The following is a 17,417-nucleotide window of genomic DNA, read 5'->3' as shown; positions in this document are numbered from 1 at the left end:
AATACTGACACATCCGATTTTCCCTTCTCTTTCTCAAATTGTTGGTTAAAACATATCATATTATGGTCACTACTGTGTAATGGCTCCTTTAGGCCATTTAGCCCATCGAATATGCTTCACCATTCTAACCTGGCTGATGTATTATCCTTCTCAAACTTGTGCTCCAGCTTTCTTCCCATATCCTTTGACACACTTACTAATCAAGAACCTTTCAAATTCTGCTTTCCATATACCCAGTGATTTGACGTCCACAGCCATCTGCGCAATGAATTTTAGTGGCAAAAGAAAATCATCTCCATCTCTGCTCTGAAGGGATATGCTTGTGTTCTGAAGCTTCACCCTCGTCTCAGACTCCCTCAAGACAAGAAGGCAGCGGGGGAGCACCTCAGGATTTCCAGCGGGAAGACATAGGAATTCGGAGATATCAGAAATTAAATTTTATTGAATATCATGCACATAATTGAATAATGGTGCTTTCTCTTTGCAATAGTTCAACTAAGCTAACAAAGTTTTGCTGATGATTTTCATTTATACTCAATGTCTGAGGCTTCTCTCTTGTGTCCAACAATAATCAGCCAGCATTCATGGATTTTTTTTTGATTCGGAACAAGAAGGCAGCGGGGGAGCACCTCAGGATTTCCAGCAGGAAGACATTTTGAGTTCTTGTGTGAAGAGAGAGGCCAGACTGCACAGGCGCGTGACGTCAGCCAGTTGAGCGCGAACAGTTTAAAAAGGGCAAGGAATCTGCAGAAATTTTTGATTCAGAACAAGAAAGCAGCAGGGGAGCGTCTCGGGATTTCCAGCAGGAAGACATTTTGAGTTCTCGGGTGAAGAGAGAGGCCAGACTGCGCAGGTGCGGGACATTAGCCAGTTGAGCGCGAACAGTATAAAAAGAAGGAAGCCATATCCAGCGGGCAGCGTTGGGAGCGGGCAGCAGAGTGAAAGGGCTTTGGCTCCATGGGCTTCGGTGATAACAGGACGAGGTGAGGCAGTTGTTGATTGCAAAAGGAGATAATATGTGTGTGAGGCCAGTTTTCTGTGGTCGGTGTCAGACGTGGGAGGTCCTGGAGTCTCCCGGTGTCCCAGACAGCCACATCTGCACCCGGTGCATCAAGATGCAACTCCTAAGGGACCATGTTAGGGAACTGGAGCTGCGGCTCGATGACCTTCATCTGCTCAGGGAGAGTGAGGAGGTGACAGAGAGGAGTTACAGACAGGTGGTCACTCCGGGGCCACGGGGGACAGAGAAATGGGTCACAGTCAGGAGAGGGAAGGGAAAGAGTCAAGTACTAGAGAGTACCCCTGTGGCTGTACCCCTTGAAAATAAGTACTACTGTTTGAGTACTGTTCGAGGGGACAGCCTACCTGGGGCAAACGACAGTGGCTGTGCCTCTGGCACAGAGTCTGGCCCTGTGGCTCAGAAGGGTAGGGAAAGGAAGAGGAAGGCAGTAGTGATAGGGGACTCTATAGTCAAGGGTTCAGACAGGCGATTCTGTGAACGCAGGAAAGAAACTCGGATGGTAGTTTGCCTTCCAGGTGCCAGGGTCCGGGATGTTTCTGATCACGTCCAAGATATCCTGCAGTGGGAGGGAGATCATGGTACATGAGTCAGAGGTCATGGTACATATTGGTAACCAATAACATAGGTAGGAAAAGGGAAGAGGTCCTGAAAGAAGACTACAGGGAGTTAGGAAGGAAGTTGAAAAACAAGACCTCAAAGGTAGTAATCTCGGGATTACTGCCTGTGCCACGCGACAGTGAGAATAGGAATAGAATGAGGTGGAGGATAAATGCGTGGCTGAGGGAATGGAGCAGGGGGCAGGGATTCAGATTTCCGGATCATTGGGACCTCTTTTGGGGTGGGTGTGACCTGTAAAAAAAGGACGGGTTGCACTTGAATCCCAGCGGGACCAATATCCTGGGAGGCAGGTTTGATTCAGCTGTTGGGGAGGGTTTAAACTAGTTTGGCAGGGAAGTGGGAATCAGAATGTGAGTGTAGGGATTAAGGTAGAAAGCCAAGGGCATGATGCTAAGAGTTATGAGTTGATGAGGAAGGACAGGCAGGGGACAGAACATAATTGTAGCCAGTTAAAGGGGTTGAAATGTGTCTATTTCAATGCTAGGAGTATTAGGAACAAGGAGGATGAATTTAGAGCATGGATTAGTACGTGGAAATACGATGTTGTGGCCATTACTGAAACTTGGTTGGAGGAAAGGCAGGATTGGATGATGCAGGTCGCCGGGTTCAGGTGTTTTAAAAGGAACAGGATGAGAGGTAGAAAAGTGTGGGGGGGGGAGTGGCATTGCTGGTCAGGGATAGTATCACGGCTATAGAAAGGGAGGACACTGCAGAGGGAGAGTCCACGAAGTCAGTCTGGGTGGAAGTCAGAAATAGGAAGGGATCAGTCACTGTGCTGGGAGTAGTCTATTGGCCCCCAAATAACCCTCGGGACACCGAGGAGCAGATAAGCAGGCAGATTTTAGAATGGTGCAGGAAATACAGGGTAGTAGTTACGGGTGATTTCAACTTCCCTCATATTGACTGGCACCTCCTGAGTGCAAGGGGGGTAGATGGGGCTGAATTTGTCAGGTGTGTTCAAGAAAGATTCCTGGCATAGTATGTGGACAGGCAGACGAGAAGAGAGGCTATACTGGATCTAGTTCTGGGTAATGAACCTGGTCAGGTGACATACCTCTTGGTGGGGGAGCATTTTGGCCAGAGTGACCACAACCCCCTTAGTTTCAGCATAGCTATGGAAAGGGAGAAAATCAGATGAAATGGTAAAGTGCTTAACTGGGGAAAGGCTAACTTTGAAGGGATGAGGCAGGAACTAGCGAGACTAAATTGGAAACAGATGTTCAAAGAGTATGCTCTCAATACAACCCCTGTAGAATGTGAAGAGGATGGGGGGTGGGAGATGGAATTTCCTCAGCCTTCGCAGAAAGTAGAGACATTGCTGGGCTTTCTTTGCTATGGAGTTGGTGTTGAGGGATCAGGTGAGATTCTCCGTCAGGTGAACACCAAGAAATTTGGTGCTCTTTACGATCTCTACCGAGGAGCTGTCCATGTTCAGCGGGGAGTGGTCGCACTGTGCCCTCCTGAAGTCAACAACCATCTCTTTTGTTTTGTTCACATTAAGAGACAGGTTGTTGGCTCTGCACCAGTCCGTTAGCTGCTGCACCTCCTCTCTGTAAGTTGACTTGTCGTTCTTGCTGATGAGACCCACCACGGTCGTGTCATCGGCAAACTTGATGATGTGGTTCAAGTTGAGTGTTGAAGCACAGTCGTGGGACAGCAGAGTGAACAGCAGTGGACTGAGCACACAGCCCGGGGGAGCCCCCGTGCTCAGTGTGATGATGTTGGAGATGCTGCTCCCGATCGGAACTGACTGAGGTCTCCCAGTCAGGAAGTCTAGGATCCAATTGCAGAGGCAGGTGTTGACCGTCAACCGTCTTGACTTCACCATACCCTGTTCTAATTCCAACCTCACTCCTTCCGAACGCTCTGCTCTCCGCTCCCTCCGCACCAATCCAAACCTCACTATAAAACCTGCTGATAAGGGGGGAGCTGTTGTTGTCTGGCGTACTGACCTCTACCTGGCCGAGGCACAGCGACAGCTCTCCGATACCTCTTCTTACTTACCCCTTGATCATGACCCCACTAAGGAGCACCAGGCCATGGTCTCCTATACCACCACCAACCTTATCAGCTCTGGGGATCTCCCATCCACTGCCACCAACCTCATAGTTCCCACACCCCGCACTTCCCGTTTCTACCTCCTACCCAAGATCCACAAACCTGCCTGTCCAGGTAGACCTATTGTCTCAGCTTGCTCCTGCCCCACTGAACTCATTTCTGCATACCTTGATACTGTCTTAACCCCACTTGTTCAATCTCTTCACACATATGTTCATGACACTTCTCATGCTTTGAATTTTTTCAATGATTTTAAGTTCTCTGGCCACCACCGTCTTATTTTTACCATGGACTTCCAGTCCCTATATACCTCCATCCCCCAACGAGATGGTGTCAAGGTTCTTCGCTTTTTTTTTGGATTCCAGACCTAACCAATTCCCCCTCTATCACCACTCTCCTCCGTCTCATGGAATTAGTTCTTACTCTCAATAATTTGGCTCCTCCCACTTCCTCCAAACCAAGGGTGTAGCCATGGGCACCCGTATGGGTCCCAGTTATGCCTGCCTTTTTGTTGGCTTTGTGGAACAGTCCATGTTCCAAGAATATACCGGTATCCATCCCCCTCTTTTCCTTCGCTCCATCGACGACTGCATTGGAGCTGCCTCTTGCACGCATGCTGAGCTCGTCGACTTCATTAACTTTGCCTCCAACTTTCACCCTGCCCTCAAATTTATCTGGTCCATTTCCGACACCTCCCTCCCCTTTCTTGATATTTCTGTCTCCATCTCTGGAGACAGGTTATCTACTGATATCTACTATAAGCCTACAGACTCTCACAGCTACCTGGACTGTTCTTCTTCCCACCCTGTCTCTTGCAAAAATGCTATCCCCTTCTCACAATTCCTCCGTCTCCGCCGCATCTGCTCTCAGGATGAGGCTTTTCATTCCAGGATGAAGGAAATGTCTTCCTTTTTTAAACAAAGAGGCTTCCCTTCAACCACCATCAACTCTGCTCTCAAACGCATCTCTCCCATTTCCCGCACATCTGCCCTCACCCCATCCACCCGCCACCCCACTCGGGATAGGGTTTCCCTTGTCCTTACATACCACCCCACCAGCCTCCAGGTCCAACGAATAATTCTCCGTAACTGCCGCCACCTCCAACGGGATCCCACTATCAAACACATTTTTCCCTCCCCCCTTCTTCCTGCTTTTCGCAGGGATCGCTCCCTACGCGACTCCCTTGTCCACTCGTCCCCACCCCCCCCATCCCTTCCCACTGATCTCCCTCCTGGCACTTATCCTTGTAAACGGAACAAGTGCTACACCTGCCTTTACGCTTCGTCCCTCACCACCATTCAGGGCCCCAGACAATCCTTCCAGGTGAGGCAACACTTCACCTGTGAGTTGGCTGGTGTGGTATACTGCATCCGGTGCTCCCGGTGTGGCCTTTTATATATTGGTGAGACCCGACACAGACTGGAAGACCATTTCGCTGAACAACTACGCTCGGTCCGTCAGAAAAAGCAGGATCTCCCAGTGGCCACACATTTTAATTTCACGTCCCATTCCCATTCTGATATGTCTATCCATGGCCTCCTCTACTGTCAAAATGAATCCAAACTCAGGTTGGAGGAATCACACCTTATATACCAGGTGGGTAGCATCCAACCTGATGGCATGAACACTGACTTCTCTAACTTCCGTTAATGCCCCTCCTCCCTTTCTTACCCCATCTCTGACATATTTAGTTGTTTGCCTGTTCTCCATCTCCCTCTGGTGCTCCCCCCACTTTCTTCCTCCTGAGGCCTCCCGTCCCATGATCATTTCCCTTCTCCAGCTCTGTATCACTTTCGCCAATCACCTTTCCAGCTCTTAGCTTCATCTCACCCCCTCCGGTCTTCTCCTATCATTTCACATTTCCCCCTCCCCCCACTACTTTCAAATCTCTTACTATTTTTCCTTTCGGTTAGTCCTGACGAAGGGTCTCAGCCCGAAACGTCGACAGCGCTTCTCCCTATAGATGCTGCCTGGCCTGCTGTGTTCCACCAGCATTTTGTGTGTGTTGTTGTCCAAACGTATATGTCTTTTTTGTCCAGGTGGGTTAGGGCCAGGTGGATGGTGGTGGCAATGGCATCACCTGTTGAGCAGTTGCGATGGTACGCAAACTGCAGGGGGTCTAGTGAGGCGGGCAGCAGGGTCTTGATATGCCTCATGACGAGCCTCTCGAAACACTTCATGATGATAGATGTAAGTGCAACGGGACGGTAGTCATTTAGGCAGGACACTGAAGACTTCTTCAGCACAGTGACGATGGTGACAGCCTTGAAGCACAGATACAAATGCTGGAAAAGCCCAGGAAAACTCACTGGCAAAATCTGGCAACAAACAGGTGAAAACACAGGACTAAAATACACTGAGCAATAAACAGAGGCAGATGATAGGTAGAGCACAATGAGACAGAAGTGGCAGCAAAAACAGGTAATAATGAGAAGCTGGTGAGAGGCGGAGTACTCAGTAATTCAGGGGCCGGAGTAAAACAGGAGCAAATGGGGCATGAAAACAAACAAGAGCAGATTGCAAAAAAAAACCACAGACTGACAACCAGGGGGAAAACAAACAAAAAGACAAAGTTCAACTGGAGGTACTGACAAAATAGGAATGTAGAAAATGAATTTTTAGTGACATAGAAACATAGAAAACCTACAGCACAATACAGGCCCTTTGGCCCACAATACTGTGCTGAACATATATTCACTTTACAAATTATCCAGGGTTACCCATAACGCTCTCTTTTTCCAAGCTACAGGTACCTATCCAGGAGTCTCTTACAAGACCCTGTCGTATCCATCTCCACCACCATTGCCAGCAGCCCATTCCACGCACTCACCATTCTCTGCATAAAGATCTTACCTTTGACATCTCCACTGTATCTCCTTCCAAGCACATTAAAACTGTTCCCTCTCATGATAGCAATTTTGGCCCTGGGAAATAGCCTCTGACTATCCACAATATCAATGCCTCTCATCATCTTATACACGTCTATCAGGTCACCTCACATCCTCCGTTGCTCCAAGGAGAAAAGCTCGAGTTCTCTCAACCTATTATCATAAGGCATGTTACCCAATCTAGGCAACATCCTTGTATATCTCCTCTGCACCCTTTCTAGTTTCCACATCCTTCCTGTAGTGAGGAGACCAGAACTGAGCACAGTACTCTAAGTGGGGTCTGAACAGGGTCTTATGTAGCTGTCACATTGCCTCTCGGCTCCTAAACTCAATACTACAGTTGATGAAGGCCAATGCACCATATGCCTCCGTAACGACACAGTCAACCTGCGCAGATGAGTCTTGTAGACTCAGACCACAAGATCCCTCTGATCCTCCACACTGCCAAGAGTCTTGCCATTAATACTATATTCTGCTATCATATTTGACCTACCAAAATGAACCACCTCACATATATCTGGGCTGAACTCTGTCACATCCCAGCCCAGTTTTGCACTCTATCCATGTCCCGCTGTAACCACTGGCAGCGCTCCACACTATCCACAGCACCCCGAACCTTTGTGTCATCAGCAAATTTACTAACCCGTCCCTCCACTTCTTTTATCTAGGTCAGTTATGAAAATCACAAAGAGAAGGGATCCCAGAACAGATCCCTGAGGCACGTCACTTGTCACTGACCTCCAGGCAGAATTTGACCCATCAACAGCCACTCTTTGCCTGCTGTGGGTAAGCCAATTCTGGATCCACAAAGCAAGGTCCCCTTGAATCCCATGCCTCTACTTTCTTAATAAGCCTTGCATGGGATACCTTGTCAAACACCTTGTATATGTCAAATCCATATACACCATATCTGCTTCTCTACCTTCATCAATGTGTTTAGTCACATCCTCAAAAAATTCAACCAGGCTCGTAAGGCAAGACCTGCCTTTGACAGGCCATGCTGACTATTCCTAATCATATTATGCCTTTCCAAATGTTCATAAATCCTCCACCTCAGGATCTTCTCCGACAACTTACCATCCACTGAAGTAAGAATCACTGGTCTATAATTTCCTGGGCTATCTCTACTCCCTTTCATGAATAAGGGAACAACATCTGCAACCCTCCACTCCTCCAGAACTTCTCCCGTCCCAATTGATAATGCATAGATCGTTGCCAGAGGTTTGTCAATCTTCTCCATCGCCTCCACAGTAGCCCGGGGTATACCTCATCTGGTGTTGTGATTTATCCAATTTAATGCTTTCCGAAAGATCCAGCACATCCTCTTTCTTAATGTCTATATGCTCAAGCTTTTCAGACCACTTAAAGGCATCCCTACCATCACCAATGTCCTATTCTTCAGTAAATACTGGAGCAAAGTATTCATTAAGTGTGCTGATATGATATGTAAGAACATCATTGGAGAGAGTTCTGAGCATGTGCAGGCATGATAGAAAGATCGAGAAGCTTGGTATTGTAAAACTCGTGGTGGCTGTTGTTAAATAAAAGTTCTATTCTTCAGGAATATGGTTCTTTGTTTGTAACCTACAGTACATATAGAACCATAGAACAGAACATGGTGTCAGAAGTCGGTCTGGAAAAATAATGCATTTCCAAACATGGGAGAATTGAAGATAGTTTTCTGAAAAAAGAGTTTGAATTATTTTGGTGTTTGCTCTCAGTTTTACAAATGGAAGGTTTTCAGCCTCCGTCAACACTTCAATTGTCTGGGAATGTAGCTGAGAACTGGAGAAAATTTAGACAATGTTTTGCATTGTTTTTAAGGGCGATCGATGCAGATAGAAAACTGGAAAAAAACGAAAGCTGTGCTTCTTCTCCACATAATAAGTGACGACGCATTTGAGGTATATAATCATTTTATTTTTGAAAATTGAAGTAATTTAAATTTAAAATCGATAATGATCAAATTTGAAGCATTTTGTATCCGAAGCGTAATGTGACGTACAAGCGGCATAAATTTTCTACATGTACGCAGAGAGCTTGTGAAACTATTGATCAATATGTTACTGAGTTGAGACACCAGAGTAATACATGCAAGTTTGGAGAACTGACAGACTCTCTCATTAAAGACAGAATTGTTTGTGGCATTCTGGAAAATGGTCTGAGAGTAAGACGTAGACTTGGAAAAAGATTTGAGGATCTGCAGCGCTTCGGAAATCATGACGTCACAGGCTAATGGCCTTTTCATTGAATGCTGCAATGTAGACACTGTAAGGAAGCGCAAACATATTAGAAAGAAAATAATAAAATGACAACAAAACCGACAAAGAGCAAGATATCATCTGAGCGAAAAAAGCTATGTGATCGCTGTGGGCAGCAGCATTGGCCAAAACAGTGTCCAGCAAATGGGATGAATGCAGTAAGAGTCATTATTTTTCATGCTATTGCAGAAGTAGAAAGAAAATAAAAGAAGTAAATGCAGTGCTTGAAAATGAACGTGAGGAGTTTTGCGTCCATGTGCTTTGTGAAAACAATCAAAGTAAGAATGACTGGACTATTCCATTGCAAGTGAACCAAAAAATTATTCAGTTTAATCTTGATACTGAAGTTCTTACAGAATCTGAGTTTAATGCATTAAAGCCAAGACCAAAGTTACATAAGACAAATAAAAAAGTGATTGGGTATTCAGGTGCAGACATTCCAATTAAAGGAACATGTGTGGCAAAGGTATCACACAAAAATATAGTGCACACGCTTTCATTTGTGGTGGTGCCTAAGAATGAACAGTCAATACGGGGTTTATCTGCCTGTGAGAGACAGAATTTGGTGGAAAGAATGTTAATCCTGGACAGTGACACAGAGTCAGAATGCAGTGATCTGATGAAAGAGTATGTGGACTTGTTCAAAGGGCATGGTTGTCTTCCAGGAGAGCAAGCGATTAAAATTGACCACACGGTGCTACCGGTAGAACATCCATGTAGAAAATTGCCTTTTGCATTATGTCATCAACTGAAAGCAGAGCTTGACAAGATGGAATGGCTAGGAGTCATAAAAAAATGATGAACCAACTGAATGGGTGAATTCGCTTGATATTTTTGGTAAGAAAAATGTAAGACTGTGGATGTGCTTAGATCCAAGAGACTTGAATCGAGCCATTAAAAGAGAGCATTTCAAATTGCCTACTCGTGAAGAAATTATGACACAGTTTGCTAATGTAAGGTACTTTAGTAAATTAGATGCATCCTCTGGATTCTGGCAACTTAAACTAGATGAACTGAGTTCAAAGTTGTGTACTTTTAACACTCCTTTTGTCAGATACTGTATCTACAGCTTCCGTTTGGAATTGCATCAGCTCCTGAAGTGTACCATAAAACCATTCACATGCTATATGAGCACATTGAGGACGTGAATACTTCCATGGATGATATTGTTGTTTGGGGATCATCTAAACAAGAGCACGATGTGAGACTCAGACAAGTCTTTGAGGCAAAATACAAGACAAACCTGAAGTTGAATAAAGACAAATGTCAGCTAGGAGTAACTGAACTTACCTTTGTGGGTAATATCATCAGGAATGAGGGTGTGCATACTGATCCATTGAAGGTTTCTGCTATTGAGAACATGCCAAGACTGCAATGTAAAAAGAATGTTCAAAGGTTCATGGGAATGGTCAACTAAATGGGAAAATTCATAGCTAATCTTTCGGAACAGCTTGCTTCATTGAGACAGCTAACAGAAAAGAAAAAACAAATGGAGCTGGAATCACGATCAGGAGAAGGCATTGCAAAATCTCAAGAAAGTGCTCACTAAAGAACTTCTATTGAAATTCTGAGTGACCCATCCAAATCTCATGTGATGCATCTCAAGCAGGCTTAGGGGCATTGGTGGCATCCATTAGTCTCACGAGACCATGGAGCTACACCTGGAACGGTCTCCAGGGCGCAGGCCTTGGCAAGGATGTATTGAAGACCGGCAGTTGCCCAAGCAGCAAGTCTCCCCTCTCCACGCCACCAATGTTGTCCAAGGGAAGGGCAAGGGCCAAAACAACTTGGCACCAGTGTCATCGCAGGAGTTGCCAGAACAAGATTGAAGGCAACGCCGGTCTGCCTTAGGGACTCCAGCTCCAGATCTGTCCTCAGGGTTTACTCCCGAAGCCTTTCCCATGAGCGGGTATGGCCGCAAAGCAGTGGAGGTTTGAAATCAGAGTTTTCCCTCTCTTAGATGGACTGCCTTCCTAGGTTGATGAGCTCCATCTACCCGAAGCACTGGTTTGATGGTGCTAGGACCTGCCTTCGCCTCTTCTCCTGTCAGTAGAAACAATTCTGCTGGGCTTAGAAGCTAAGCCACATGAGAAGGCCAGGAGTTGGACTTGGTTGTCAGAGGCTATTTGAGGCACATGCCGTGAGGAGCATTTTTAGGTAGTGAGAGCTTGTACCCATTACCACTCCTCGGCTTAACAACCTTAGAAACCAACCTTAGGGGCAGTATTACTCAAAACATGATAAGGAATGGCTACCAATGGCATATGCATCTCGTTCATTATCTGATCAAGAAACAAGGTATGCCCAAATTGAAAAAAATTATGCTTGTTTGCTAGAAATTTCATCATTTCATGTCAGCGCAATCTATTGATGTTGAAACTGATCATAAGCCTCTGATTGCATTGTTTCGCAAACTTTTAAGCGATTACCCTTTGTGAATTCAGTGAATGATGATCAAATTGCAAACAGATGTATTAAATATGTCAACACACCTGGAAAATTCATGTACACGGCTGACACACTTACCAGAGCTGTGGATCCAACAACAAAGGACAGTCATAGGGACGCTGTTATACTCAGGGATTTGTTGATATGGTAATAGAGACTGTACCCGTTGCTCCCGAAAAGTGGAAGGACAAAATTCTCAGTCAGGTGATACAAGTGGCGATGGATGGAAGGCCAAATAATAAGCATATTTGTACATCAGAAACACAAGAATATTGGAACCACAGATTAGTACTGTCTGTTGTGGATGGGATATTGTACAAAGGTAGCAGAATTGTTATTCCTAAAAGTCTCCGGAAAGAAATGCTTGGGAAAATTCATGAAGGCCACTTAGGTATTGAAAAATATAAGAGAGCGGCGAGGGAAGTGATGTTCTAACTGATATTATCAAAAAACTGATACACAAAGCAAAAGATAGAGGAGGTGACATTTATAAAGTTTTGTTAGCCTATCGCAGTACTCCACTTGAATGTGGATTTTCACCTGCTCAGCTCTTGATAGGACACCATTTGAGTTGCAATCTACCAATAGATGAGAGCCCTCTGAGAACAGAGGGAGGTGAACAAGTGAAAAGATGGACAGATGAACACAAAGCAAAGCAGAAAACATACTTTGACAGATGTTCTCGTCCATTACCTGAACTGCACCAAGGAGATGAAGTAAGGATACAAGACAAAATGAACGCATGGACACAGAAAGCTACAGTACTTGAAGAAGTACAACCTACATCATACATGGTCCAAACAGAAGAAGGAGCGGTGTAACAAGAAATCACAAAGACCTCAAGAAAGAGCCAACTTCAAAGTTTCCATTAACTGATGCAGACCAGACAAAACATGGAAATGACAATGAAATACAAGAACTGTCTGAACCACTTAGAAGGTCTACTCGTGTTCATAAACCCCCACAGAGATTGATATATACATGTTAAATTATACATTTCCTTTGGTCAATGTTGCTAATTGTTTTTCTTTTTAAGGAAAGGTAGATGTGGTAATATGATGTGTAAGAACGTGATTGGAGCGAGTTCTGAGCATACGCAGGAATGATAGAAAGATTGAGAAACTTGGTATTGTAAAGCACGTGGTGGTTGGTGTGAAATAAAAGTTCTGTTCTTCCAGAATATGGTTCCTTATTCATAACCCACCGTACAAATGAATGTAAAGAACGCAACAATTAAGTACCTCTGACATCTGCTCTGGTTCCACTTTTCTACTGTCACACTTGATGGGTCCTATTCTCTCACATCTTATCCTCTTGCTCTTCACATATTTGTAGAATGCCTTCGGGTTCTCCTTAACTCTGCTGACCAAGGCTTTCTCATGACACCTTCTGGCTCTCCTACTTTCATTCTTAAGCTCCTTCCTGCTAGCCTTATAATTTTCTAGATCTCTATCATTACCTAGTTTTTTGAAACATTTGTAAGCTTTTTCTTTCTTCTTCACTAGATTTTCAACAGCCTTTGTACACCATGGTTCCAGTACCCTACCATCCTTTCCTTTTCTCATCGGAAAGTACCTGTGCAGAACTCCACGCAAAATCCCCTAAGCATTTGCCAAATTCCTTCCGTGCATTTCCCTGAGAATATCGGTTCCCAATTTATGCCTCCTAGTTCCTGCCTGATAGCTTCATTTTCCCCCTTACTCCAATTAAACTCTTTCCTAAATTGTCTGTTCCTATCCCTCTCTAATGCTATGGTAAAGGAGATAGAATTATGATCACTATCTCAAAATGCTCTCCCACTGAGAGACCTGACACCTGACCAGGTTAATTTTCCAATATCAAATCAAGTACAGCCTTTCCTCTTGTAGGCTTATCTACATATTGTGACAGGAAACGTGCCTGAACACACCTAACAAACTGCACCCCATCTAAACCCTTGGCTCTAGGGAGATGCCAATCAATATTTGGGAAATTAAAATTTCCCACCACAACAATCCTGTTTTATTGCACCTTTCCAGAATCTGTCTCCCTATCTGCTCCTCGATGTCACTTCTACCATTGGATGATCTATAAAATGCACCCAGTTGAGTTATTGACTCCTTCCTGTTTCTAACTTCCATCCACAGAGACTCAGTAGACAATCCCTCCATTACTTCCTCCTTTTCTGAAGCCGTGACAATATTTCTGATCAGCAGTACCACGCTCCCACCTCTTTTGCTCCCCTCCTGTCATTCTTGAATCATCTAATGCTTGCACTCTTAGTAACCATTCCTGCCCCTGACCCACCTGAGCCTCTGTAATGTCCACAGCATAATCACTCCAGGTACTGATCCATGATCTAAGCTCATCCACTTTGTTCATGATACTCCTTGCATTAAAATAGACACATCTCAAATCATCAGGTGAGCAGTCTCTATCACCTGCCTATCCTCCCTCTCACTGTCTACAAGCTTTCTGGATTTCTGATCCAATCACCCCTTCCTCCATCTCTTCAGTTTGGCCCCAACACTCCAGCAATTCTAGTTTAAACTCTCCCCGATAGACTTTGCAAAACTCCCTGCCAGGATATTGGTCTCCTTGGGAAAAGTGCAACTCGTCCTTTTTCTACAGGTTGCACCTACCCCAAAAGAGGTCCCAACTTCCTGTACTCTGTTTTTAGGACCTCCTCCCTTTTCCTAACTATGTCATTGGTACCAATATGTACCATGATATGTATCTTCCTCAGAAAGCTGAAACAGGCCTAACACCCACAAAAGCTGTTGCTTAACTTCTACAGAAGCACAATTGAAACCATCCTGACCAACAGTGCCACAGTGTGGTATGCCAGCTACACAGCTGCTTAGCAACAAGACCTGCATCGCGTGGTGAAGGCGGCCCAATGAATTGTCAGGATGGAGCTCCCAAGACTTAACACCGTCTATTCCAGCAGACCCAGGAGGAAAACAATCAGTATAACCAGAGACACCACACACCCTGGCCACTCCCTTTTTGACCCACTGCCGTCCAGCAAAAGGTTCAGGACACTAAAAGGCAGAACAAGTAGACTGCTACTCCAGAGCTGTGGCCTCCATAACACCACTCACACAGAACAATGACTGAAACTGTGAGCACACACATGCACACACAAAGACTCAAATACTTGCACAAACAGCGCTGTGATATTCTGGTGCTGCTACAATTTATTTTCTGCTACTTATCTATTTAATACTGTTTTTCTATTACTATCTTGTTTTTATCTACTGCTATGTTTGATTGCCTGAGAGGAAGTCAAACAAATTTTCATTGTACCTATGTATAATGACAATGAAGATCATTCAATTCAATTCAATTCAATTCACAATCTCTGGCATTTCACCTTCCTCCATTCAGGATATTGTGGAATTGATCCAGAAACATCCCAGACACTGGCACCTGGGAGGCAAGCTTCCATCTGTGTTTCTTTCCTGTGTCCACAGAATCGCCTGCCTGACCCCCTAACTATGGAGTCCCCTATCACTGCTGCCATCCTCTTCCTTTCGCTGCTCTTCTGAGCCACAGACCTTTGGAACACTGTTTGTTCCCACAGCACTGAATAGGTCTGTGTGAAGATCAACTCCATAACAGCATACAGAATGAGAGGCATATGGAGTAAGGAGGGGGGCATGATGGATGGATGAGGATGTCCTTGTTAACTTGCTCCTGGGGCTGGCGAAAACAGCCATCCGAAGTTCTTGGAAACGGGTGGCTGGAGGATCTGCCCAGGTGACTGTCTGAGTATGGTTAGGGGGTATATTCATGCTCAGGTAAATATTGAAAAGGAAAGTGCGCAGTCCACGGCGACCTTAGAGGCATTCTGGGACCGTGGGACTCCGCAGGGTGTAAATGCCATCATTGATAGAGATGGAAACATTTTGGTTTAACGTGTATGGTCTATTTGTAGTGAAGTAGTTGTGTTAGTCATTGTTTTGTATATATCATATAGCACAGATATTTGTAATAAAGGAATTTTGTATTTTAAAAAAAGGAGCAAGTTGACAAATAAATCCTCATCCCTCCGTGTCCCCCTCCTTATTGGATAACCGCATATAAATAGGGTGGGGTAAAAAGGCAACCAGGAGGCGAGAAGCAGCCCATGCAGATACACAAATAGGATCTGGAGCCTCACAAACTCCATCTGCATATGGTACACGGTCTCCTCCAGCCCGCAGAAGTGACATGCAACAGGGAGATCCCTGTACAAACTAAAGAACTGACTGCAGGACATCACTCTACCACAGATCCCCCAGGTGCATGATTAGAACTCCCGCGTAAAGGGATTTCCATTGGTGTCTTCCCTCACCTCCAGGTGGAAAGACCGACCGTCATGTCGTGTTGGAACAGTGGACAAGAGGTAGGAAGTGGAGGGCATGGAGCAACAGCCCAAACAAGTTCCTCCTACTTGCATCCCTGAATGGGATTATTGGTGCTGAGGACAGACGACTCAAGTTGATCGGACTCGGTTCTTGGATATGATTGTGGGGCAATATAGTACCTGGGGGTATCATGACATTGTATTGAATTGTAGCAGTGACACTATAATGCAGGGGTGACATGGTAATATAGGGATGACTCTGTAACATAGAGGTGACATTGTAATGTAGTTGATGACACTGTAATGTAGTATTGTATGAGTGGCACTGTAATGCAGAGTGGGACGGTAACGAAGGTGGTGACTTGGTAATGTAGGAGTGACACTGTAATGTAGGAGTGGGGCGGTAACGTAGGTGGTGACTTGGTAATGTAGGAGTGACACTGTAATGTAGGACTGACACTGTAATGTAGAAGTGACATGGTAATATAGCGATAGCATTTTACTGTAAGAGTTGCACGGTAATGTAGGAGTGACATTGTATTGTAGGAGTGACACTGTAATGTAAGTGTGGGACGGTAGCGAAGGCGGTGACTTGGTAATGTAGGAGTGACACTGTAATGTAGGGGTGACTTGATAATGTCAGAGTGGCACTGTAATGTAGGAATGACACTGTAATGTAGAAGTGACATGGTAATATAGCGATAGCATTTTACTGTAAGAGTTGCACGGTAATTTAGGAGTGATATTGTATTGCAGGAGTGACACTGTAATGTAGGAGTGGGGCGGTAACGTAGGTGGTGACAGGGTAATTTAGGAGGGACACTGTAATGTAAAGGGAACATGCACAGTCCACGGCGACCATAGAGGTGTTCCGGGACCATTGGGCTCCACATGGGGATTATTGCCACCATTGACAGAGATGGAAACATTTTAGATTAATGTGTATTGTGAATTTGTAGTGTAGTAACTGTGTTAGTCACTGTTTTGTATATATAACACTGAATTTGTAATAAAGATATTTTGTATATATAAAAAAAAGTAGGAGTGACATGGTAATGTAAGGTTGGCACTTAAATGTAGGAGTGGCCTGGTGACATAGGTGGTGACTCTGTAAGGTAGGAGTGTGGAAGAAAAAGGGTTAATTAACTACGTGACTAGGGACAATGAACACTGCAAACCAAAGTCCTTTGTGTGCAAAAAGAAAACCCTTGCGAGTTAAGGTATGGGTCATCTGCTGCGACCACAGAAAGAGAAACTAACGTGCTGAGCTCTGCAAGTTAGTTTAACTTGTAACTGCTTATTTCACTCCAAGTTCTTTTTAGTGAATGGTAACATGTTGTTAGAGTGTAGTAATATTTCTATACAATGATTGGATATATTATAATACATCTGCTGTTACTGTGCTGAACTGTATATAAAAGGATGCTATTATAACAGGAGAGTAGAGTCGGGAGCTGGTAGAGATTAGCCCCCTTCCTCCTTGGTACTGTTATGTAGGGTGAACAGCTCTGATGGGCAGAAGGGTGCAGAGTTGCCAAAGTCCCCAGCCCCCCCCCCCCGGGAGAATCACAAACCATTATTGTTGCTATGCTGCTCATGAGAGACAGAGATGAAATGAAAGCATGCTGGAACATCTGCTACAGATAGGAGAGAGATAAGGGAGGAGAGGGAGACTTGTTGTTTCACCGTATTATGACTTCTGAGAGGGTTATTTATCTTTTACCATTCTGTTCATTAAAATTCCTCAGTGGACAGCCGGAGTGGGCTGGTTTGATGGACACAGCCATTCAATA

The sequence above is a fragment of the Hemitrygon akajei genome, chromosome 7 (assembly GCF_048418815.1).
Source record: "Hemitrygon akajei chromosome 7, sHemAka1.3, whole genome shotgun sequence".
NCBI lineage: Eukaryota > Metazoa > Chordata > Chondrichthyes > Myliobatiformes > Dasyatidae > Hemitrygon > Hemitrygon akajei.
This window is presented reverse-complemented; position numbering follows the sequence as displayed.